Source organism: Paroedura picta, chromosome 11 (genome assembly GCF_049243985.1).
Source record: "Paroedura picta isolate Pp20150507F chromosome 11, Ppicta_v3.0, whole genome shotgun sequence".
NCBI lineage: Eukaryota > Metazoa > Chordata > Lepidosauria > Squamata > Gekkonidae > Paroedura > Paroedura picta.
The window spans coordinates 65,166,850-65,191,971 of NC_135379.1; the positions used below are offsets into that span (position 1 = coordinate 65,166,850).

General features: G+C 47.9%; 1 long non-coding RNA gene across 2 annotated transcripts; it reads right to left on the reverse strand.

Moving 5' to 3' along the window:
- Positions 1-16,140: 16,140 nt before the first annotated feature.
- LOC143821009 (uncharacterized) lies at positions 16,141-24,311 on the reverse strand. Of its 2 annotated transcripts, none has more exons than XR_013225628.1 (4): positions 24,190-24,311; positions 22,952-23,044; positions 17,501-17,548; positions 16,141-16,442 (listed from the first exon to the last, which is right to left on the reverse strand). It is a non-coding gene; the product is annotated as an uncharacterized LOC143821009 (long non-coding RNA). The 2 variants fall into 2 exon arrangements; XR_013225629.1 differs by having other exon boundaries at positions 24,101-24,296.
- Positions 24,312-25,122: the final 811 nt, after the last annotated feature.

Genomic DNA, 25,122 nt, shown 5'->3' on the forward strand with positions numbered 1-25,122 from the left:
TTGCTTAACTAGCACTAACCCCCAGACAGAGCCGGGACAAATGAGGGCAGTGAAAATTAGCCCTGCGGTGAAAATTAACCCAGTGCCATGCTGGGCCGGATTCCTGGTGCGGAAAAGGTCCTTGTTGAAGTCAAGAAAGAGCCCAACAGGTGGTGAAGGGACTGCGAGCCAGACAAGCTCCCAAGTACAAGCCGTGGAAATTGCCAGGCGGGTCACAGGGGGGAGCACTAGGCTTGTGGACTGGGAGCCGAATGCCGGGAGTGAGGGAAGCGTCCTTGTTTGTCGGTCCCCAAGTCTCCTATGTGATTGCCGTTTGATCTGTGAAATTCAGGTCACTTGCCAGGTTTGTGTTGCTACATTAAACAGCATTACAGGAGAAACAACATTACGCCAGGCGAGGCTTCTTGGGAGAAAGTCACTACCCCCAAAAGTAGGAGAGCCGAGAAAGGAGCAGAGGGACGGCTGAAATTAATATTTCAGCCCCGTTTGCTGTGAAAACCTTTGAGAGGAAAAGGAAACTAATTTTTACAAATGAAACTGATGGGAAGGGGATCATAAAGCCGTGATGCTTCTGTTGGGCTGCTTGCAGTGTGGCCAGTGCCCCTCAGTGGGGGGCCGGGGTGGGGGGGGGGAGGGTTGACAGCTCCAGGTCTGGAAATGTCCGGGTATTTGGGGATGGAGCCCGGGGAAGACAGCGACCTCAGTGGGGTACAATGCCCTAAAGCTCACCCTTGGGCGCTTCGGTGTCCGCTTCGGACACCAAAGTGCCCAACCCTTCTGTCAACTGGAGATGAGCTGTAATTCCAGGGGACCCCCAGGTCCCACCTGATGGTTGTAGAGTTGCCAGGTGGATGTGGGCTGCCTTTAAATTTGGGTTTTCAGTTTGCAGGAGAATAAAAGCCCCCACCCCCTTTTTTGAACTACTTGTCAGAAACATAAGAGAAATTATTAACTTGCAAATTCTGAGAGGAGCAGACAGATTTTCCACTCACTTCTGTTCTTTGAGCAGAGGGCTCTGCATACAATATGCCCTGGCTGGGTATCAGAATTTGCAGACGTTTCTCAACCTGGAGCTGGCAACGCCACCCTCCCATTCCCTGCCAGTGGCCAAAGGGGACAGAGCAACCCCTGCTTCACCTGGGTATTGACCCAGCCATCTCTTTCTTCCGCTGTGGATATATGGATTCCGTTGTTGCGAAGGGAAAAAGCAGGATATGGATCTTTTGCCATGTGATCTGGGGTAACTCGTGTCACAAAAAGACCCAACCCCATGCAGTTAATGGCAAAGATGGTTTCTGCAATTTCTCCATCCACCCCAATGGTACAGAAATCACAAAGTGGTATTTAATGCAAATAAAAGCATGGAAATGAGGCTGCCATCAACAGTGCACGGGAACAGAGGTTCCTGGCCAATAATGCTTCCTTTGTGTTGACTAATAAAGCAGCATTTGAAAATGTCATAATGTGGATCTATCAACCTCTCCCACTAGGCGAGAGAAGCTGATGTCAAGCAGAGGCACTCCACAAAAGATCAATTAAGGCTATCAATAAATTAAGCTCTTTTGGAGTGCCCATTATGTCCGCTTGAGTGGGCTTTCACCTGTTTTTTCTCTCAAGGAACTGTTGTAGTCAAGTGATTAAAAAAAAAATCTCACTCCTGAAGACAAACTTTACTCTTCCCCCCTTTTTCCTTTCCAGACTACTTGCTACTCACTGTTGGAAGTATTAGTCGTATTTAGTGTTTTGTGCAAAACATGGTTCAGGGAAAAGGTATGAAAAGATACGATTGGCAGACTATCACGTACTTTATCCCGTAAATTCAGAACATCAGAAGTGTGAACATTTTCGGTGGGATTGGCTGTTTTGTTAGTAAGAAATCCTCTGTTTCACATTCACAACAACAACACCCACTCCTAATGTACACTCCTGATGCTCAACCAAAGAGCACGATCAATAACCTGCGTTCCTAAGAATCTATTCCAGATACTCCATAGATGTGTAAAAACAGGAGACTCTTGCCAGCTGATGCGTCCTGTGGTCTTCCAAGTCTGGCACTGCATCGCGAGAGATAATCTCCTTTAGAACAGTTTTATATGTAGGGTTTGATTAACTGCTGATCCAGGTCTTGGAAAAGGGATTGGTAGAAATGGACAGCAAAGAAAGAAGATGTACCAGCCCCACACACAGCCTGGCACTTTATGGGTAAGGCTCAAACAAAAGACCTTCTCCTTGGTTTCCTGTGCCTTTTACAAGACAGTCATAATTTTTCAGGCCAAAACTTCCATCTCGATAGTCTTGGAAGGATAACAGGGCAAGAGATGCACCGTATCTGAGGTGTTTGTGTCTGTGGGTGCTATGGGATCATTGGGGTGGGGTGGGGATATTAGGAAAGGGGAAATTAGGGAAATGATGTGATTTGTTTTCCTAGGATGTGTGGCTTTTGTAGGGCAGGTATTGTGAAGGGTTGCTTCAAGAGTCTTTCTTGGGGGGGAGGGCGGTAGTTTTAGAGGGGAGCTACATTGGCCTGCAGTAAGGTAAAGGTAAAGGTATCCCCTGTGCAAGCACCGAGTCATGTCTGACCCTTGGGGTGACGCCCTCCAGCGTTTTCATGGCAGACTCAAGACGGGGTGGTTTGCCAGTGCCTTCCCCAGTCATGACCGTTTACCCCCCAGCAGCAAGCTGGGTACTCATTTTACTGACCTCGGAAGGATGGAAGGCTGAGTCAACCTTGAGCCGGCTGCTGGGATCGAACTCCCAACCTCATGGGCAAAGCTTTCAGGCGGCTGCCTTACCACTCTGCGCCACAAGAGGCTCTGGCCTGCAGTAGAAGACAAATAGATCTCCGTTTCTACTTTGTATCTGGCCAAGGGAGCTTGGACTCTTTACATTGTTGTCGGACTCTAAAGTGCCTCTGGATTCGAATCTTGCAGTCCTGGGGGAAGCTCTGCGAACACCAGATTGGAAAATCCCTGGACGTTTGGGGAGGAGAAGGACTTCTGTGGGGCATAGTGTCCACGCTCCAGAGCAGCTATTTTCTCCAGGGGAAACTGATCCCTGCAGTCTAAAGATCAGTGTGTATTCCAGGAAACTTCCAGGTCCCACCTGGAGGTTGGCAGCCCTAGCTGGAAGCTAGGAAGGCTGGTCATGACAGGTTCTAAGGCAGCATTTGGGAATTAATTCTGTGTTGGTGTTCTAATTTCCAGCTACCTGATGCTGCTCTGGATTAAAATCTGGTCTGTAGCAATTCTGCAGAGATTCACAGCCAGTGTTATTACCCAGCAATTCCAGCAGTCCTCAGTGGAAGTGAGGAAACAGGCAAAGCCAGAGTTGTCAATTCTGAACTGCGAAATTCCTGTTGATTCTGGGGGTGGAGTCTGCAGTTGGGGTACAAGGCCATAAAGCCCACCCTCCATGGCAGCCGTTTTGTCCAGGGAAACTGATCTCTGTTTTCTTCTTCCTTCTTCTTTCTATCCTTTAGCTGGCAATCGGTGGGGCAGGTTGTCCTCTCAGCCAATACGCTGCTGTAGGTGCTGCTGGATTTTTTGCCTTGTTTATAATATGTTTCCACTCCTGGCGATTGGTGGCAGCAGTTTTGGCCACCTGGATAGTCCATCGCGGGTTTCTAAGGTCTTCCTCGCTCTGTTTAAGCCGTGTTTTCTTTGGTGCCGGTCACTGGATCTTCCATTCAGTTGGTCGTTCTCTGCCTTCTAAGGATCAGTTGTAATTCCAGGAGATCTCCAAGTCCCACCCCTAGTGGCTGGACTCATCAGCCTTTCCTTCATCCTCAGATCCATCTCTTAAATTGCCTCACAGGCTAAGACAACCTGTTCGTACTAAACATTTCCCCCTATTTATATTATTGACTGCAAGAGTCATACCAGGTGACAAAAGAAAACTACATGTATCCAATCAAGCAGGGACTGGGGACTCAGCCTGGCTTCCTCTCAAAATGGCACCCCAATTCACCAGCCTGATGGAGCTTTCTAGAACCCCCCCCCCTGTTTCCATAGAAACACACGACTTTACCAAGGGTTCAGAAATAAAAAGAGACTTTTTAATGTCGGATGCAACAGCCTGAAACCATTACTAAAGTTACGAGGACACGTTGGCAGTTGTTTCTCAAAAGCCTAGCCTTTTGTAAACGCCATATGCATTAGAGCAGGGGTAGTCAAACTGCGGCCCTCCAGATGTCCATGGACTACAATTCCCAGGAGCCCCCTGCCAGCATTCGCTGGCAGGGGCTCCTGGGAATTGTAGTCCATGGACATCTGGAGGGCCGCAGTTTGACTACCCCTGCATTAGAGCAATGGAATGTACAAAACCTGCAGAGAGTGAGGAAGACCAAAAAGCCCCCCAAAGAAGGAGTAGGATCCACAAGCTTTTCTTCCTCACAATGAAAATGGTCTCTCAAACCCAATTATAATGATGTCACTGTTAATATCTGGAAACACGAGCGGAGCGAAACCGAAATGACAGGATACTGAAAGATGTTAAATTGCTTTGTACGTTAGCCCTAATTAGAAAGAATTGACCACCATAATACTTTATGCCACAATATTTCTTATAAGGAATAGATATTCTTATACAGCCCCCAAATTATAAGGATACCTGCCACCCCCACCCCTCTCAAACAAAACCTATAGTATCACTCAGTCTCCATCCTGTCATCATTTGTATGAGAGAAAGTAGCCATAGAAGGGGGACGGGGGCATCTCCCTCTTGCCTCTGGTATTTTGGGACTAGGTATAATTATGGATACCTCCTGTGTCCAGGGTCCTAAATGCCTATTGTTATAAGCAGGTGAATCAAAATAAATACTAATCTTCCATAGGAACAATTCTTCCTGTTACCCTCCAAGGGGGTTCTGTCTTATGTTGATATCATTAATGACTAAAAGAAAATAAATCATCACAAGTGCTTTTTGTGGCCCCCTAGTTCTGGGAGGGGATAGACGTGGCCAGACCCCACATCACCTTCTAATGCTGAGAGAAAATTGCAGATGATGTGTGACTCTTCCCAGAGTGTATTAATTCAACAAGACCACTCTAAGAATGCTTTCCAGGCAGTAACTATTCATTCGAAAGGAAGCGAGCGAGATTCTGAATAGATTGCTCCAGGTATTCATCCACCTTTTAACCTGTTTAATTGATTCCTTAATCAATTTAATTTAAATCAAGGTTAATAGGACCAAAAAAGCTCGACATGTCTGAGGGGCCGTGATGATTTCCAGTATAATACACAAAAGCTAATACCCATTGTCAGGAGGAAATACTAACTTTTATATCTTATTTTTCTTAGAATCATAGAATCATAGAATCATAGAGTTGGAAGGGGCCATACAGGCCATCTAGTCCAACCCCCTGCTCAACGCAGGATCAGCCCTAAGCATCCTAAAGCATCCAAGAAAAGTGTGTATCCAACCTTTGCTTGAAGACTTCCAGTGAGGGAGAGCTCACCACCTCCTTAGGCAGCCTATTCCACTGCTGAACTACTCTGACTGTGAAAATCTTTTTTCCTGATATCTAGCCTATATCGTTGTACTTGAAGTTTAAACCCATTACTGCGTGTCCTCTCCTCTGCAGCCAGCAGAAACAGCATCCTGCCCTCCTCCAAGTGACAACCTTTCAAATACTTAAAGAGGGCTATCATGTCCCCTCTCAACCTCCTTTTCTCCAGGCTGAACATTCCCAAGTCCCTCAACCTATCTTCATAGGGCTTGGTCCCTTGGCCCCAGATCATCTTCGTCGCTCTCCTCTGTACCCTTTCAATTTTATCTACGTCCTTCTTGAAGTGAGGCCTCCAGAACTGCACACAGTACTCCAGGTGTGGTCTGACCAGTGCCGTATACAATGGGACTATGACATCTTGTGATTTTGATGTGATGCCTCTGTTGATACAGCCCAAAATGGCATTTGCCTTTTTTACCGCTGCATCACACTGCCTGCTCATGTTTAGTTTACAATCCACAAGTACCCCAAGGTCTCGTTCACACACAGTGCTACCTAGAAGCGTATCCCCCATCCAGTAGGCATGCTTTTCATTTTTCTGACCCATAACCACGTGGTTATCTTCAATAACCACGAGGAGGTAGTCACTGACCTAGAGCCAGACATCCTGGAATGTGAAGTCAAATGGGCCTTAGGAAGTCTGAGCAACAATAAAGCTAGTGGAGGTTACAGCATTCCAGTTGAACTATTCAAAATCTTAAAAGGCGATGCAGTAAAAGTGCTGCACTCAATATGCCAGCAAATTTGGAAAACTCAACAGTGGCCACAGGATTGGAAAAGGTCAGTTTACATTCCAATCCCAAAGAAGAGCAATGCCAAAGAATGTTCAAACTACCGCACCATTGCACTAATTTCTCATGCTAGCAGATATATGCTCAAAATCCTACATGCTAGGCTCCAGCAATATGTGGACCGAGAACTTCCAGAAGTACAGACAGAAGAGGCAGAGGAACTAGAGATAAAATTGCCAACATACGCTGGATCATGGAGAAAGCTAGGGAGTTCCAGAAGAACATTTACTTCTGCTTCATTGACTATGGTAATGCCTTTGATTGTGTGGAGAACAACCAATTGTGGCAGATTCTTAAACAGATGGGAATACCAGAGCATCTTATCTGTCTCTTGAGAAACCTATATGCAGGTGAAAAAGCAACAGTGAGAACCCGTCATGGAATCACTGATTGGTTCAAAATTGAGAAAGGAGTTCGGCAAGACTGTATACTGTCGCCTTACCTATTTAACTTGTATGTGGAGCACATCATGAGAAAGGCGGGGTTAGATGAGTCACAAATTGGGATCAAGATTGCAGGGAGATATATCAACAATCTCAAATATGCAGATGATACCACCCTAATGGCAGAAAGCGAAGAGGAACTGAAGAGCCTTTTGATGCGGGTGAAGGAGGAGAGTGCGAAAGTTGGCTTGAAACTCAACATCAAGAAAACGAAGATCATGGTATCCGGCCCTCTCAATTCCTGGAAAATAGATGGGGAAGAAATGGAGGTAGTGACAGATTTTATTTTCCTGGGCTCCAAGATCACTGCAGATGGGGGCTGCAGCAAAGAAATTAAAAGATGCTTGCTCCTGGGGAGGAAAGCTATGGTAAATCTAAAAAGCAGAGACATCACCCTGCCAACGAAAGTGCATCTAGTCAAAGCTATGGTCTTCCCAGTTGCAATGTATGGCTGTGAAAGTTGGACCATAAGGAAGGCCGAGCGTCAAAGAATTGAGGCTTTTGAACTCTGGTGCTGGAGAAGACTCTTGCAAGTCCGTTGGACTGCAAGGCGAACAAACCGGTCTGTCCTAGAGGAGATCAGCCCTGCCTGCTCCTTAGAAGGCCAGATTCTGAAGATGAAACTCAAATACTTTGGCCACCTCATGAGAAGGAAGGACTCCCTGGAGAAGAGCCTAATGCTGGGAGCGATTGCGGGCAAAAGAAGACGGGGACGACAGAGAATGAGGTGGCTGGATGGAGTCACTGAAGCAGTAGGTGCAAACTTAAATGGACTCTGGGGAATGGTAGAGGACAGGAAGGCCTGGAGGATCATTGTCCATGGGTTCACGATGGGTCGGACATGACTTCGCACCTAACAACAACAACAAATAACTTTTCGCTCTCTATTATAATAATATTCTTCACACAACATCATCTCAATATATGATCACGTGTACCCTCAGTTTCCATTCCATCACAACATTGGCTTTCAGTCATTTAAATGAGCCTTGTTCTGATCAAGCAAGTAAAAAGTGATGTATTTACCAGTTAAATAAGTTAGGGGAGTAAAGTTGTCAGCTTTGAGCTGGGAAATTTATGGTGATTTGGGGGTTTGCCTGGGACCTCAGCAGGGTATGAACACAATACAGTCTGCCATCCAAAGCAGCCATTTTCTCTAGGGGAACACAGAGTGTGATTAAAATGTCGAAATTGCTACCACAGTTTGCCGGGATGGCCAGAGGAACAGATAGATTCATGGAGGATAATTCTATCAATAGCTACTAGTCATGATGACTGAGGGGAACTAATTCTCCGAATCCCAGAGCCAGGAGGCAGTCAGGAAGAGGTCTTGGTCCCTATGCCCTGTTGTTGGCTCTGCAGAGGAACTGGTTGGCCAGAATGCTGGACTAGATGGACCATTGGTCTCATCCAGCACGGTTTTTCTTCTGTTCTCTGTCATTTGGAGATCAGTTGTAATTCTGGGCTCTGCCTGGAGGTTGGCAGTCCTAACTAAAATACGTGTTCCAGGCTTTTAGGTTATAGAGCGAAAAGATTTATAGGTCACTAATGCAACACACATCTGAAAGCTTCTGGACTGGAGTGGCTTCTGGGAAGGAGCACAGAGATCCCAACATGTTCACTGTGCCCTTTTCCAGGCCCAAACCCCAGTTAAGTCAGGATGGTCTTTGTCGCTCTGCAACTTCAAGAGAGCAGACGTTTGCCTGAGCAATTATAAAACCCGAATCATGGGATTTATAACAGGAAAATATCACTGACCCGGAGGCACCTGGTCCCACCACACTAAAGCGGATGTGTGGATTTTTTCCTTGGATTTTATGGTTACCAAAGCATAGAATTAGAGGTCTCTCACAATTGATTTTACAGTCAGTTTTTGTCATCTTGCTCCTCGAGGAGATCAATGTTAAAGATGACTGTGGTGAATCCCCTAGGATCACATTATCTACTCTGTTGGCTGGTGACTCTGGAAATCGTACAGATTCAAATTTATATGGAATTGATTGTTTAGCCAGCTATGCACTGCTGCTGAGATTTATCTGGATATATTTGATGGCACTGAAAAAAATATCCTGTTTCAAGGAGGGATAAATTAGGACTGGCGATTAGGAAGAATGCATTTAGAGCTGTTAAAACAAAATAAAAGCGCTTTCAAACCGCCTACAGATTGGTATCTACATTATGGCAAACGCTCATAAATGACTGTGTACAGAGAGCTCCCAAACAACATCTTTGTACTGCGGCCAGCTTGATGTAGTGGTTAGGAGTGCCGACTGCTAATCTGGCAAGCCGGGTTTGATTCTGCACTTCACGTGCAGCCAGGAGGAAGACCTTGGGCTCTCCACAGCACTGATAAGGCTGTTCTGACTGAGCAGTAGTAGCAGGGCTCTCTCAGCCTCACCCACCCCACAGGGTGTCTGTTGTGGGGAGAGGAATGGAAAGGCGATTGGAAGCTGCTTTAAGCCTCCTTCGGGTAGAGAAAAGCGGCATCTAAGAACCAACTCTTCTTCTTCTTCAGTAATCTCAGGGCTCTCTCAGCATCACCCACCCCACAGGATGTCTGTTGTGGGGAGAGGAAGGGAAGGTGATTGGAAGCCGCTTTGAGACTCCTTCGGGTAGAGAAAAGCAGCATCTAAGAACCAACTCTTCTTCTTCTTCAGTAATCTCAGGGCTCTCTCAGCCTCCCCTCCCTCATAGGGTGTCTGTTGTGGGGAGAGGAAAGGGAAGGAGACTGTAAGCCGTTTGAGACTCCTTCGGGTAGAGAAAAGCGGCATATAAGAACCAATTCTTCTTCTTCTTCTTTAGTAATCTCAGGGCTCTCTCAGGCTCCCCTCCCTCATAGGGTGTCTGTTGTGGGGAGAGGAAGAGAAGGCGATTGGAAGCCGCTTTGAGACTCCTTCCGGTAGGGAAAAGCAGCATCTAAGAACCAACTTTTCTTCTTCTTCTTCAGTAATCTCAGGGCTCTCTCAGCCTCACCCACTCCACAGGGTGTCTGTTGTGGGGGGAGGAAAGGGAAGGCGACTGTAAGCCACTTTGAGCCTCCTTTGGGTGGAGAAAACTGCATATAAGAACCAACTCTTCTTCTTCTCCAGTAATCTCAGGGCTCTCTCAGCCTCCCCTCCCTCGCAGGGTGTCTGTTGTGGGGAGAGGAAAGGGAAGGCGACTGTAAGCCGCTTTGAGCCTCCTTTGGGTAGAGAAAAGCGGCCTCTAAGAACCAACTCTTCTTCTTCTCCAGTAATCTCAGGGCTCTCTCAGCCTCCCCTCCCTCACAGGGTGTCTGTTCTGGGGAGAGGAATGGGAAGGAGACTGGAAGCTGCTTTGAGGCTCCTTTGGATAGAGAAAAGCGGCATATAAGAACCAACTCCCCTCAGTCAGGGGCTGTCAGAGGCTCCTTCGCAGCAGGCCTGAAGGGAGGGAGGGGGAGGGAGCGCACTCTGCAGCCTCCTGCCAGCTCTGTCAGGGTTCTGAGGCCATTTCCAGTTGGACTTGACAGTGAGGACAGCCTTGGGGCAAAAAGGGCTGGTGCAGCCTCTGTTCTCATCCCCCTTGGCAGCCCTACTGACCTCGTCTCCCTTTGGTGGTCAGGAGCAGACTGGCAGCCATGTCTCCACCCCAACACCCCTTACTGTTTTATTAAGAGGGGAAAGATGATGAAGAGAAGGCTGAACTGTTTAACTCCTATTATTCCTCAGTCTTCTCTTGTAAGTGAAAGTGATCAATGTGGCAAAAATGTAACACAACACGGGGGCCTAGGATCACTTTTGGAGCAGTGCACAAACACCTAGCTTCTTTAAGTCCCATTATGCACGGGGGGGGGATAGCTGATCTCCGAACTGGTCCCGGTCCCTGGCCACTGGACTAGATGACCCACGAGGTCCCTTCCAACTCTATTGTTCTATGATTCTATGATTCTAAGCGCTACCTTGGCAACCACTGCATTTATTCTTCCCTTGGTGCATTCTGGGAATTGTAGTCTCCCCCAGATATGACATTAATTGTGGAGTTAAAACTTTAAGTGGGTAAAGTGCAGTACGGATCCTAATTCTGTCAGGTGGATCAATAACTGGTTGACAGATCGTACCCAGAGGGTACTTGTTAATCGTTCAGCATCTTCATGGAAAAGAGTGACCAGTGGAGTACCCCGAGGATCTGTCCTGGGGCCTGTGTTGTTCAACATATTTGTAAATGATTTGGATGAGGGATTAGAGGGGATACTTATTAAATTTGCAGATTATACTAAACTGGGGGGGGGGTAGCAAACACAACAGAATTCAGAATCAGAATACAGGATGATTTTTATAGGCTTGAAAAGAGGGCGAAACTGAATAAAATGAAGTTCAATAGGGACAAATGTAAAGTTCAGCATTTAGGTAGGAAAAACCAAATACAACATTATAGGATGGCGGAGACTTGTCTTGGCAGTAGCATGTGCAAAAAGGATCTAGGAGTCTTAGTAGACCATACATTGAACATGAGTCAGCAGTGTGACTCAGTGGCTAAAAAGGCAAATGGGATTTTGGGCTGTATCAAACGGAGTATCGTGTCCAGATCACGGGAGGTGATGGTACCGCTTTACTCTGCTCTGGTTTGGCCTCACTTGGAGTTGGAGAGGGATGTAGACAAATTGGAGCGTGTCCAGAGGAGGGCAACAAAGATGGCGAGGGGTTTGGAGACCGACATATGAGAAAAGGTTGGGGGAGCTTGGCCTGTTTAGCCTGTGGAGGAGACGACTGAGAGGGGATTTGATAACCACTTTCAAGTATTTAAAAGGGTGCCATATAGAGCGGTGGTCCCCAACCAGTGCTCCCTCTCCCCGCCCGCCCCACGCAGTAAGAAACTTCCCAAAAGCGGCCGATTAGCTTGCGGCTTGGCAAGCTTCGTTTTGTGGGAGGGGGGGGGGAGAGGGAAGCAGGGCCGCACATGCGAGTTTGCGCCATGTACGGGCGCAAATGCGCACGTGTGGCCGCAAATGCGCACGCGTGACAGTTTCGCGCGTGTGATTATGGGCGGATGTGCCGCACATGCACGTTTGTGGCCACGCATGGCGCCAATGCGCATGCACGGACCTGCCGTGCATGCGCATTGCGCATACGCGGCCTCGCATGTGCGGCATGAGCGGCCGCACGATCGCCCTCCCCACCACCGCCAGTCCGCAGCCTTAGGAAGGTTGAGGACCACTGATATAGAGGATGGAGCAGAGTTGTTCTCTCTTGCCCTGGAGGGACGGACCAGAACCAATTAATTCAAAAGAAATTCCGTCAAAACATCAGGAAGAAGTTCCTGACAGTTAGAGCAGTCTCTCAGTGGAACAGGCTTCCTCTGCAGGTGGTGGGTTCTCCATCTTTGAAATTTTTAAAGCAGAGGCTGGAGAGCCATCTGATGGAGAGGCTGATTCTGAGCGGGCTCAAGGGGGTGGCAGGTGACAGTGGATGAGCGATAGAGTTGTGAGTGTCCTGCAGAGTGTCCTGCAGGAGATCCCTTCCAACTCTATGATTCTATGATTCTAAATCCAGAATCTGAAACTGGCTAACTGCTGAACTAACTACAGTCACATTTAAGAAAATCACCTAATACGCTACCAATTCAGAAAGCACATTTTAGCTGTGAGAACCACACAGAAGGCTAAAGCAGGGGTTTCCAATATGCTTGAGGGCACCTTGGCACTCACTGCCACCCTTCGAGGCATCTGCCAAGTGTACCCAGATAGGGCTTTCCCCAGGAATGCTTTTGATTTTCCATTGGAGATTGGATTAGGTGTGCAGGTTTTTTTTAATGTTGGTTTAGCAGCAGCTGCTACTACAGCACAAGGATGTACACTGCGTTATTCAAGTTAGAAGCTCTTTATAAGAACATCAGAAGAGCTCTTCTGGAGCAGACAAATGATCCATCTAGTCCAGCATCCTGTGTCACACAGTGGCCAGCCAGTTCCTCTGGAGGGCCAGCAACAGGGCAGAGAGGCTGAGGCCTTCCCCTGAATAAGGACATCAGAAGAGCCTTTCTGGATCAGGCCAATGGTCCATCAAGACCAGCATAGTCCAATTTCTTTGGACTATGGGGATCATTTAATGGGTGGCTTCAACTTCTGTGGTAGCCATTTTGCGGCCTCCATTTTGTTGTTGCACATACCATTTCCATGCCAGAATTCCAAATGTGTCTGCTGGCTCGAAAAGGACCATAGGTGGTACCCTCACCTTCCCACTTGCCGTTGCCTGCTCTCAGCGCCCTTCGAGGCCACCACCGCTCCGCCGCGCCGACGACCACCGCCCTACGAGGACAGCCCACTACTCCAGCGCCGCTCCTGGGCCGCCGCCCCAAGCGGCGCGCCCATGCCACAGCCGCCGCTCCGCTCCATGTCGCCGCCTGCCTCTGGCCCGCCCGCCATCCTCCGTTGTGGCGCCTACTGCACGCTCTGGAGCCGCCGCCCCACAGCTACGGTAGGACGCCTCTCTCACTTCCACCCCCACCTACGCAGAAGCCTTTGCACTTCGGTGGGCGGGGGGGCCCCCGGCTAGCGCCCATTTTATTCAGAAATAAAATGGGCTTTTTGTCTAGTTTCAGTCTAATATCATAGAAGCTGCTTCAGAACATATACCATACAAAAGCTGGAAAGAAGATGCAATTGGTTAACATCTGACACCATCAAAATTGGTGAAAAACGAAGAGCAGCAAAAGCTGCTGGCAAGAGAGATGAATTCAAGAGGCTCAATGCATTTTTTCAACGTGCTGCTAGACAAGATAAGGAAGCGTATTGGACACAAGAATGCGAGCGACTGGAAGGTGAGTGTACTAGAGGTCACACCAGAAGCCTCTTTGCTCAGGTGAAACCTGTTTGGAGCACCTTCACTGCTCGTAAAGTGACCATCAAAGACAGGAATGGAAAAGACTTGACTGACCAAACCAACATCAAGGATCAATGGCGATAATATGCAGAAGAATTATATGCAAACACCAAGGTGCCTCAGTCACCAGCCAAAAACACCCGACACGAACTGGAACCGCCTATACTGGAAGAAGAAGTGATCTGGGCTCTGAAACAGCTCCCAAATAATAAGGCTCCTGGCACAGATAACGTTCCAGTGGAACTACTCAGATCTGTTCCACCAGGAGCAATCACAGCATTATGCCAAAAAGTCTGGGAAACTGGCACATGGCCGATAGACTGGAAAAGGTCCGTTTTTATCCCATTATTAATGAAAGGTGATGCTCGCATCTGCTCAAACTATCAAACTGATCTCCCACACAAGTGAAATCTTATTGAAGATCACCCAGAACTGTCTCAAATCAACCATTGATGTTCAGCTACCAGATGGCCAGGCTGGTTTTCGACATGGTCGCGGTACCCAAGAACACATTGCAAATTTGCGCTGGATTCTTGAAAAAACACATGAATATAAAAAGGCCATCTATCTATGCTTTATTGATTATTCTAAAGCTGTGTTGACCACAAGAAGTTATGGGATGCCTTACATGAATTGGGAGTGTCGTCCCACTTAACCCACCTCATCAGTTCATTGTACACCAACCAGGAGGCCACAGTATGAACAATCTATGGAGACACTGATTGGTTCAAGGTCAGCCAAAGAGTGAGACTAGGGTGTATCTTATCACCCTTTCTTTTTAACCTTTATGCAGAGGTAATTATGCGGAAGCTTAATCTGGAAGAATCTACGATTGGAGCCAAAATTGGAGGCCGTAACATCAATAATCTCCACTATGCAGATGATACAACACTCCTTGCTGAATCGGAGCGTGATCTGAAGACCCTGATAAAGGGACTAAAAGAAGAAAGTGAACAAATTGGACTATACCTAAATATCAAAAAGAGCAAGATCATGACAACTACTGGCAGTAGCACCAAAGTCACGATTGACAACGAGGACATTAAATGTATTGATGATTTCATCTGTCTTGGCTCTGTGATCAATCAAAGTGGTGGATGCAGCCATGAAATCAAACGGCGAATAACACTGGGCCGGAACGCAATGTTGGGCATGAGCCGAATATGGAAGAGTGAGGATATCAGCCTTAATACAAAGTGCCGGCTGTTCAACACTGTTGTCTTCCCCATAACAACCTGTGGATGCGAAAGCTGGACCCTGAAGAAGGAAGACGGGAGGAGAATAGAGGCTTTCGAGTTATGGTGTTGGAGACGAATGCTGCGAATACCCTGGACAGCCAAAGTTACCAACAAGATAATTTTAGAGAGGAGCAAACCAACTATGTCATTAGAAGGGAAGATATTACGGTGAAAGCTCATGCGATCAAACTCACTAGAAAAATCATTAATGCTCGGCATGGTCAGCGGCAAAAGGAAATGTGGTCGCCAAAGGATCCGCTGGCTCAACACAATCAAAGCCGATACAGGGATGACCGTGAACCAACCGAAAGAAGCAGTCAGAGACAGGGGCGCATGGCGAAGACTTTCCTATAGAATCGCTGAGGGTTGGATAAGACTGGATGGATGACATCATTATCATCATCACATCAAAGAGCATAGGATTTATTTTTATTTATTTAGATTTCTCTGCCGCCCATTTCTTTGCAGCTCTGGGCGGTTTACACTGAACATTATATAACTTACATGGAACATTATACAGACTATAACATCAAAACAATTTTCAGTAAAGCATCAAAAGATTACAAATCCACATTTATAATATAAATAACAATTAACAGTAACATTGGGAGAGTCATGGGCAGGCGTCTGGGGGGACCAGCAGGTGTTCAGAGTCGGTCGCCCTCAAGCAGATGCCTGGTGGAGGAGCTCCCTCTTGCAGGCCCTGCGGAACTGTGGAAGTTCGGGCAGGGCTCTGATCTCCTCAGGGGGCTCGTTCCACCAGGTGGGGACCAGGACCGAGAAGGCTCTGGCCTTTGTTGAGGTCTGATGCGTTTCTCTGGGGCCAGGGATCCGCAGACAGTTGGAGGTGGCGGAGCGTAAGGCTCTTTTGGGGGTATAGGCAGGGAGGCGGTCTCTCAAATACACAGGGCCCAAATTGTGTATGGCCTTAAAGGTGATTACCAGAACCTTAAGCTTAATCCGGAATTCAACTGGGAGCCAGCCAAACTGTTGAAGTGCCGGCTGGATGTGGGATCTCCACTGGATACCTTATACATTTATTTATTTTTTATTTATTCATATTTACTTAAAATATTCACAACGGATTGTTTAATTCCTATTATTAAAGCTATTAAAATTTTCAGAAATGTGGTGACAAGCCATCCATAATGGGGAATACAGCATGGTTAGCCTGGGTCTATAAACAGGATCCCATTTACATCCGGAAAAATCCTCCTTTTATTTGACAATGAGAGATCAGGAATATTCAGAATGGTCTCATTCGACACCATGGAACCTGGCAGCTCATGCTGTATTTCATCCGATTAAGCACCCCCCCTTTTTTTCTCTCATTCTTTTAATTAAAATAACATATAGAAGATCCAACTTCATTCCACTGGAATTCTGTCAAATGCTCCAGAGACTGCATCTGCCACCTCTAAGCCTCTGCCAGATTTTTTCCGTTTAATATCCAAATTGTACAGTTGCAACTAAAGGAATAATCTGTATGTGTCTGCTTGCCTGCTCCTCTATCGGTCTGTCTGGCAACCAAGCACTGCTCTGCCTTTCTTTCCAAAGGGTGATGCTGTGTTTCAATGATCCTTGGATTCCGTTACATGATTCTGTTTTGTTTTTTTTTGTCTTCAAGCTAGGACAAAGCCCAATATTGAAAAATGAGAACATTTCAAAGATAACTAGACACTCACCTCTACGAGGCAGTCTCCTCCACACCCCGTGGCGCTTCAAGATGAGCCTGACTCTCTCGGTCCCAAGCCATGATCTGATACACCAAGTTTGTCCCACACTGGACATGGAAAAGGTTTAGTCAAACACACCAGATGGTTTTAGCAAGCAAGCTGTGCCTTACGCGACACGGAACCGCAATTTGTTCTTCCCGTCTGTTTTTTTGTCAGTGCCTTCTTTTTAAAAAATCGGGTGGCGATTAATTTTCTCCAGACTATCCCCAAACCTCCTTACTGGAACTTTCTGCGACAGCCATTCCCTCAATACTTGTGACATTGCGCATGTGCTTGGTGTGAGGTCACACTTTTGAGCCCCAGCTCTTCCTGGCATTAGGTGGCCTCATTGGTTGAATGCAGGTGGAGCTTTCTAGGGAACGTGTTGCGGGCCTACCCCAAAGTTGATATTAGGGCTGCCAACTTTTAATTTCAAACTTTTGATCATTGGATGGAAGTCACAGGGAGGTCTGCATTGTGCCAGGACTGGACCCAGGTGTAGGTTTGCCAATTCTGACTTGGAAATACCTGGAGAGCCAGAAGAGGGGAGGATTTAGGGCAGGGAAGGATCTCTACTGATCTCTACTATAATGCTACAGAGTTCACCCCCCCCTCCCCAAAGCAGCCATTTTCTCAAGGGAGACTGATCTCTGTTGCCTGGAGAGGAGCTATAATCCCCAGGGATCTCCAGGTATTTCCTGGGGACTGAAATCCCTACACTGGTAGCATTTGGCAGACCAGGGGAAGGAGCCTGATGATAAGCAGTAGAAAAGGGGAGGGGGGTGGACCAAACCTATAGGCAAAATGGTGGGGCCCAATCTGATGGTATGGTATTGACTTTGGAATCAGGCTGCAGTCTTAATTGTACAGGGTTAGATCCTGTGGATGGGCTCCATCCGTAAAGGCATTTTCCTTCCTCAATATCTAAGGAATATCCATACCAAAGTATTGGCTACATGCAGTTAGTTACCTTTATGTGTTAACGAAGGCAGATGATGCATTGTGCAAAATTCTTCAGCTGTAGGAAACAAATATTTATCAGACTCAAATGATGCTAAACATTCTGACATTGTTTCTTTTCGCATTCTCTGACAAGAAGTTGTTCACACTGCCAAGGGGATGGATTCAACAGCTCCCTTTCCACGTTCCCAGTCCCATGGAAGGAGCCCTATTTTGGCACAATCTGGCTACTGTCATGAAAGGAAGGCTTCTTCACTTGGAGGAAGATTACTCACCCAGCAGAAGGGAGTCCTTGGATCCAACCCAAATGATCCAGCCCATTGGAAGAACTGTACTCTTCACCAAATTCTCCGTTTCCGCTGGGAAACTCATCCCTGATTCATCTTGGACAACCTAAGCTTGGTTCAGTTACCTTCTCTCTCACAATGATGTGACTATCCTTCATATTATGGTCTGGCTTGAAGCACAGTCAACTTGCCAGTCATAGCCCTGAAAAAGGGTTAGTCCTAGAGATGCCGGCCTTCAGGTGGGACCTACTGATCTCCTGTAATGACATCTTATCTGCAGGCTACAGAAATGGGGTCTCCTGGAGAAAATGGTTGCTCGGGAGAGTGGGTTTTAGGTCCCTTTTCTGCCCAAGTCTTGCCCTCCATAGGCCTGACCTCCAAATCTCCAGGAATTTCTCAAGCAACCTTCACATCAGTTTGTGCAATAAGCATCTTTGCTGGGTCTTCTCTGGTTGGAATTCTCTGGTCTCAGGACGTTCTCCCTCTTGGCACAATCAAACAAGAAGATACTTGCATGCCTGGATTGTATGCTAGGATCCCAATATTTGGTGCTAAAGTGGCTCTTAAACACGAGCACATAATAGACCAGATTCCAGAACTGTACAGAGACTGTGTTCAGCAACAGCTTCCATTTGAATAATATACATAATTGTCAGCTCCTTTTTCATTATTCAATTCTTTTATATAAAAAGAGCACATAAAAGTACTGTCTGTGTTTCCTAGGATACAAGGTGATCCTGATTTCAGACTCGCTTAAAAATGGCAAATGAACAATTTTAATTTTAATAAAAACATGGAATTATCAAACGTGTGAAATATAATAAACTCTCATTTGGACAATCCAAATTTTGTGACAGAGTCTTTGTTTGACTTTCATATAAATTATAGCAAGTAACTTAATTAAACAGCACGCAGTGGACAGTCAGGTGCTTTATATGCTCAAAATATAGCCCCTGTGATGGCAGTCAAGGAATAAGAGAACTTCCATTTGAAATGGAGCCATCGTTAGCTGCCTCTTTCATAAATACCACCCATTAACCTCAATGCCCTGACCTGGATGGCCCAGACTAGTCCTATCTGGTCAGGTCTCCAAAGCTAAGCCGGGTCGGCCCTGGTTAGGACTTGGATGGGAGACCACCAAGGATGTTGAGGGTTGCTACGCAGAGGCAGGCAAGGGCCAACTACCTCTGAATGTCTCTTGACTTGGCAGCCCAATCCCCACAGATGTTGGAGGCTAAGAATAGCCGGTCCTGGCTAGGACTTGGGAGACCACCGAGGTAGTCCAGGGCCCCTACACAGAGGCAGGCAATGGCAACCCACTTCTGAATGCCTCTTGTCTTGAAAACCCACCATAAGTTGACTGCAATTAAGAGCGCTTCCCTCCCAAGACCCACTTTCTCCAGGGGAACTGATCTCTGCAATCTGGAGATTTGCTGTAATTCCGGGCAGATCCCCAGGTCCCACCTGGAGGTTGGCCTCCCTGGGAGAAGTAGAGGTGAGATTCCGGCTCTGACCTCCACATTTCCAGTGAATCTGTGCAGAAACTCATTTATGATATGGAAACAGACGCTTTGTATAGTTGCGTATGCACGCCTGGCTCCTGTTTTTTGCTTTTGTTTTTTTACTCTTCTGCTGAACACCTGGAGTCGAACCCAGGGCCTGCTGCTGCGATCTCACCCCCTCCCCCTCCCCCATGCCCCTCTTCACAGTCTGAACAGGGCTAATGTAATTCAGCCTCTGTAATCGACTTCCCAGTTGCCGCACCTTAGCAGTTCCCTTTCCAAAATCCTGTTTGCGGGAGAGGGGTGGCCTAATGGTAGCTATAAACACCCACACCTGGGAGCCACGTGTGCCGCTCCCGACCAAGAGAGCCCTGCTCTGAAGGTCCACTCTCCCTTAACTGCATTGGGTCGCTTCCCCACGAAAACGGGCAGCGACCACAGATGACCTTGCATGGCAATGAGGCAGGGGTGGCCACGCTGTGGCTCTCCAGACTACAATTGCCATGAGCCCCTGGAGAGCCATAATGTGGCCACCCCTGTCTGAATTCCTGGCTTGGTGTCTGGCTCCTTCCTCACTCTTCTCTCAAGGAGCTGAACAAAGGCCACGTCCTTCTCCAGCATGCCGACAAAGGGAGATTCACACGTGAGTGCATGTCACCATCACCGCCTCTCTCCTTCTCGCCAGCTCTCTGTCCTGTCCTGGCGCCAGGAACTTGTGACTGAAAACAGCTGTGGAGCAAATGGAAAAATAACACCCGAAAATAGCTCCAGCCCCCAAGCACAACGCACATGGGTTTTTACTACGAGAAGTGTAAGACCAGTGGAGGTGGTGACGAGGCTGGGCTTCTCTGTCCTGCCGTATTTAGAAGGGGTGCAGGAGGCCAGGCAGCTCCGTCCGAAGAGCCACGTGGGTAGCGAGTGAGTTGGCTGCTCACAACGAGCCTCCAGGAGTCATTCCAGCGATTACACAAGGGCCCAGAGTACTCATGAATGGGCGTGGAGGAAAACAGGGCGGAGGGCAGAAGAAGAAAAGCTGAGTTTTTGGCCCCTTATTGTTACCCCAAAGAGTCTCAAAGCAGCTTACAATTGCCCACCCTTCCCCTCCCCACAACTCCTACCCTGTGAGGTAAGTGAGGCTGAGAGAGTTCTGAAAGAACTGGGAATGACCCCAGGTCGCCCAGCTGGCTGCATGGGAAGGGGGAGGGGGGAATCCAACCTGGCTCTCCAGATTAGAAGCCACTGCTCTGAACCACGACACCACGACGCTGGCTGTCCTACACTAAAGCTGCTGGATAAGAAGGATGGATCTCCAGCCCCTTGATTCCAAGTCAGGCAGGAGTCCCAAAATAAATGAAGAAGCTGCCAAGGGTCTTCTTGGGCCTGGCTCAGGAATTCAATGGAGCTCCAGACAGGAACTGTTCTCCTCACAGGAGCCAACAAAAGAGTTCTCAGAGTGTTGCTGGAGCAGATCTTTTCCCGTCCAGAAGCCAACTCCCGTTGGTCCCAAAAGTATTGCTCTGAGGGGAAACCTATGGTTGCCAACATCTAGGTGGGGCCTGGGGATCTCCTGGAATTACAGCGGATCTCCTTGCCACAGAGATCCATTCTCCTGGAGAAAATGGTTGCTTTCGAGGGTGGAGTCCATGGCATCATTTCTGCTGACACCTCTCCCTTCCCTTCCCTTCCCTTCCCTTCCCTTCCCTTCCCTTCCCTTCCCTTCCCTTCCCTTCCCTTCCCTTCCCTTCCCTCCCCTCCCCTCCCCTCCCCTCCCCTCCCCTCCTCTCCCCTCCCCTCCCCTCCCCTGGAATTATAGCTCATCTCCAGGCTAAAGAGTTCCTCTGGAGAAAATGACTACTTTGGAGTCCATAGCTTTATATTCCACTGAGGTCCCTCCCTGCCCCAAATCTCACCCACTCCCAATCCAGAGCTGGTAACCTTAATCTCCAGATAATCTTGTGGTAACCTTCTAGTGATGCAGTCTTAGGGAATAGCGAAGGAGTTTACAGGCTGGCCCTGAGCCTCACTTTCTTTGCTGGGATGCGTGCGAAAGACAGGCTGCAGGATGCTGAGATGAAATACACTGTTGTCTGAGTACCTTAACCACTACGTTTGGTTTTCCTACAATTCATAACTTACTTGCAGCTCAGGCCTTATTCTGAGAACATTAAAATAAATGCACCACAGGGGCAGTTTGCAGGAGGAACAATTGCAGGAGAAACGCCTGGCAGACCTCAATGACAGCAGGATTTGAAGGCAAATTGCCACGTGAAACATTTAGATTTGAACCCCGTAGCAACCAACAAAATGCTCATGGTGTAAACTTTTGAGAATGAATGCTCCCTCTGTCAGATGCCAAAGCTCTTTTTGTCAGGTGTCCTTGTTGGTCTGCAGAACAGCTAGATCTGAGCCCGGTAGCCACTTAGGAGCCAGTGAGATCAGGGATGGGCACGAATTACATTTTTGCAATTTGGTTTGTAATGAACCATCAGCCCATTCACTAGCTCACGAAGCAAACCACTTCATATCGGCTTGTCCACCATTTAATATTTAAGCCCACTGCTTTCTGGAGAATCAGAAGTGAAGAGAAAGGGAAGCAAGTAGGCAAACTGCTCTGGGACCTCCAAAGGCTAAAAGCTCCCAGTATATCTGTTTACATTGCCTAGGCTTAGCGGGCAAACAAGGACACCCTGACCTTTGGCCTTCCACCTTATAGAATCAAATGAGAGGCCTATTTGAATAGTTAATGAATTAGCATACATGGTTACTAATTAATTGATCCTCATTCAATACTACTTGCTAAAACATAAAATACAATATACCCTAGTACAGTGTTCCCCAACCCCCGGTGTTCCCCCAACCCCCAGTCCATGGATCAGTCGGTACCGGGCTGCAGCTCCTCCTCGTCCTCCTTCCGGCTGCTGCCTTGGGGGCTGCCCTGCCACTCTGCCGCCTTCTCACCTTTGCTGCTCTCCAGCGGCCGCCATGGCTGGGGCTCCCCCTCAGCATGGCATTGCTCAGCTGCTGTTGGCAGCGCCCCCCAGTGGACAACGGGAAATCAGTGGCACTGGCAGGAAAGCAAGTGGAGCAGGGGCTTAGGCCACGGCGACGTCCCTCGGCAAAAGACTACCCCCCCCCCCGGGCCTCAGTAAAATTGTCAAGCTTTGACCGGTCCCCGGTGATAAAAAGGTTGGGGGCCACTGTCCTAGTATCTACTGACATAATTCAGAGGGGTAGAGAAGGACCTTAGACTATGCTATGTCTTAGGGCCCAAATTATCTCACAGTGACCTGCTGATTAAAAGAGAATCTTCCTTAGAATCCCAAGTATGTACATTAAAATACATATTTTAACAACCTGATAGACTAGACTAGCTTGATGTCATCAGATCTCAGAAGCTAAACAGGGTCCACCCTGGTTAATTTTTGGTCAGGAGATCTCCAAGGAAGTCCAAGCCACAGTAAACCCAGCTCTGATCATCTCTGGCTTTGAAAACCCATGAAAGGTCAGCTGTTGTGATGACCTGAAGAAACTGAAGTATGATGATTGTTAGGCTAGCATTCTCTAGATGAGCATCCAAAAGATTTGGGATCCTCCTTTTGATCTCAAAGGACTGCTAACACAACCACAGCTGGACCCCGTTGGGAGTTTCTACTAGCTAAGCATAATGGATACCTTTAAAAATACCTCCATGTTCCATTATGGTTCCAGAGAAAACATTTGAGCCAGCTGTGTTTTCTGACAGGTACACCTAGGTCTCCATGGCACCTGAAAAGGCAAGATATGGAGTGAATGGCAAATTTGGTCAGATTATAATTTTGGGGAAGTTTCAAGTGGGTCCCTGTGTTGGTCTGAAGTAGGACAACAAAAACAGAGTCCAATAGCACTTTTCAGACCAACAAAGATTTATTCAAGGGGGGAGCTTTCGAGTGCTCCTGCCTTGAATAAATCTTTGTTGGTCTGAAAGGTGCTATTGGACTCTATTTTGGGGGGGAGCAGTTGTTAGAGAAGGAGGGGAACCCACACTGAAGAGCCCTAGGGCAGCTGTCCCCAACCCCCAGTCCGGGGACTGGTACCAGTCCGTGGATCAGTCGGTACTGGGCCGCGGCTCCTCCTCCTACCCGGCTGCTGCCTCGGGGGCTGCCCTGCCACTCTGCCGCCGGCTCACTTTTGGTGCTCTCCAGTGGCTGCCATGGCTGGGGCTCCCCCTTGACATAACACTACACAGCTGCTGCTGGCAGCGACCCCCCAGCGGGCGGCGGGAAGTCAGGGGCTCCAGCAGGAAAGCAAGTGGAGCTGGGGCTCAGGCAGCGGCAATGTCCCTCAGCAAAAGACTACCCCCCCCCCGGGGCCTCAGTAAAATTGTCAAGCGTTGACTGGTCCCCAGTGATAAAAAGGTTGGGGTCCACTGCCCTAGGGTACAATTTCTAGTGTGGTCCCACACAAGAACATCTTAATGTTTCTAAAAATTTCTGTGGTATATCTTCACTCAATCACAACTCCATTTTTCAAAAGATATAGCCAGTCCGCAGAAGCACCATACATAGGCGATGAAACGGGTTAGATCTACAGCAAACCAGTCTGTTCCTACAACCAGGATTGGCAGCCCCCAGGTAGTAGCTGCAGATCTCCTGGGATTGCAATTGATCTCCCGATGGCAGAGTGCAGGAAATGGCTGCTTGAGTAGGTGGACTCTATGGCATCATAACCCCTTGAATTCCCTCTCCTCCTCAGGCTCCACCCCCAAAATCTTCAGGTATTTCCAAACCAAGAGCTGTCAACCCCATTCTAGAATATTAATACATGTTGCTAGAAGCATTTTACTCTTTTACGAAGCACATTCTAGGAAGGACACACTTAGCCTACTTTTGTGGAGTAATTATTAAGGCTGGATGGAAGTAAGCATCCCTAACTGAGCTGTGCTGGAGAGTGGGCTCCTTTTACAGGGGAGAAAGCGACTCGAAGGAGCGGTTAGTCGGTGAATAAGCCACCCCAGGGGAGACGCTGAATTTCTCCGCTCCTGCAGCCTCCCTCAGCTCCTCAGAGGTAGCATCACAAAGCCTCAGTCTGTGGCCAGGAGATCATTGTTGCTATGTCAACAAGATGGAGGCGGGGCAGCCGGCTACCCCAGAGGGAAGGGGGAAATGGACATCCCAGCAGTAGGCCCAAGTCTCCAGCGGAAGAAGCCAGCGAGGAAAAAAAACAGTGTTGGGCCAAAGGGAACAAGATGATGATGTCTCTGTGGATTGCCTCATGGCTGCTGAGAGCAGCAGGTGTCACCAGGGCAGAAGGTCCACCGGACAGGTTACCTTTATTGGAGAAAGCACATCTCCAGGGAGGAAAAGTAATCGGGGAAGAAGCCCTGGAATTTTGCATCTTTTAAGTCAGTTCTGCCTCCCCCTAGCTTTTCTGAGGATGACTGTTTCCCAGCTCAAGGGATGTTTAATGACTCACCTGTAGAACTGGAGTTGGATTGTGTGGGGCCCAGCCCCCAGGGATCTCCCCCAGGGCACCCCCAGGGATCTCCATGATGGGCCACAGCTGGAGAATCCCAGGGACCCCCTCAGCACAGCTGTTCTTTCCCCTCCAACTCATTCTGTGGCAGTTGGGACCCTGGATGCTGAGTTCCCTACTCCTGTTTTTAACCCTCTCTGCCAGATAGGGTTGCCAACTCCAGATGGGGAGTCCCTGGAGATATTTATTTATTTTAACATTTGTATCCTGCCTCACATGTCACCTCGAGGCAGCTTACAGCATAAAACCATAAAAACAAGACAACCAATAAAATCCATTAAAACATTTAGAAATACAGTCATAAAATGGCCGTCTAATTCAACAATAGCTGC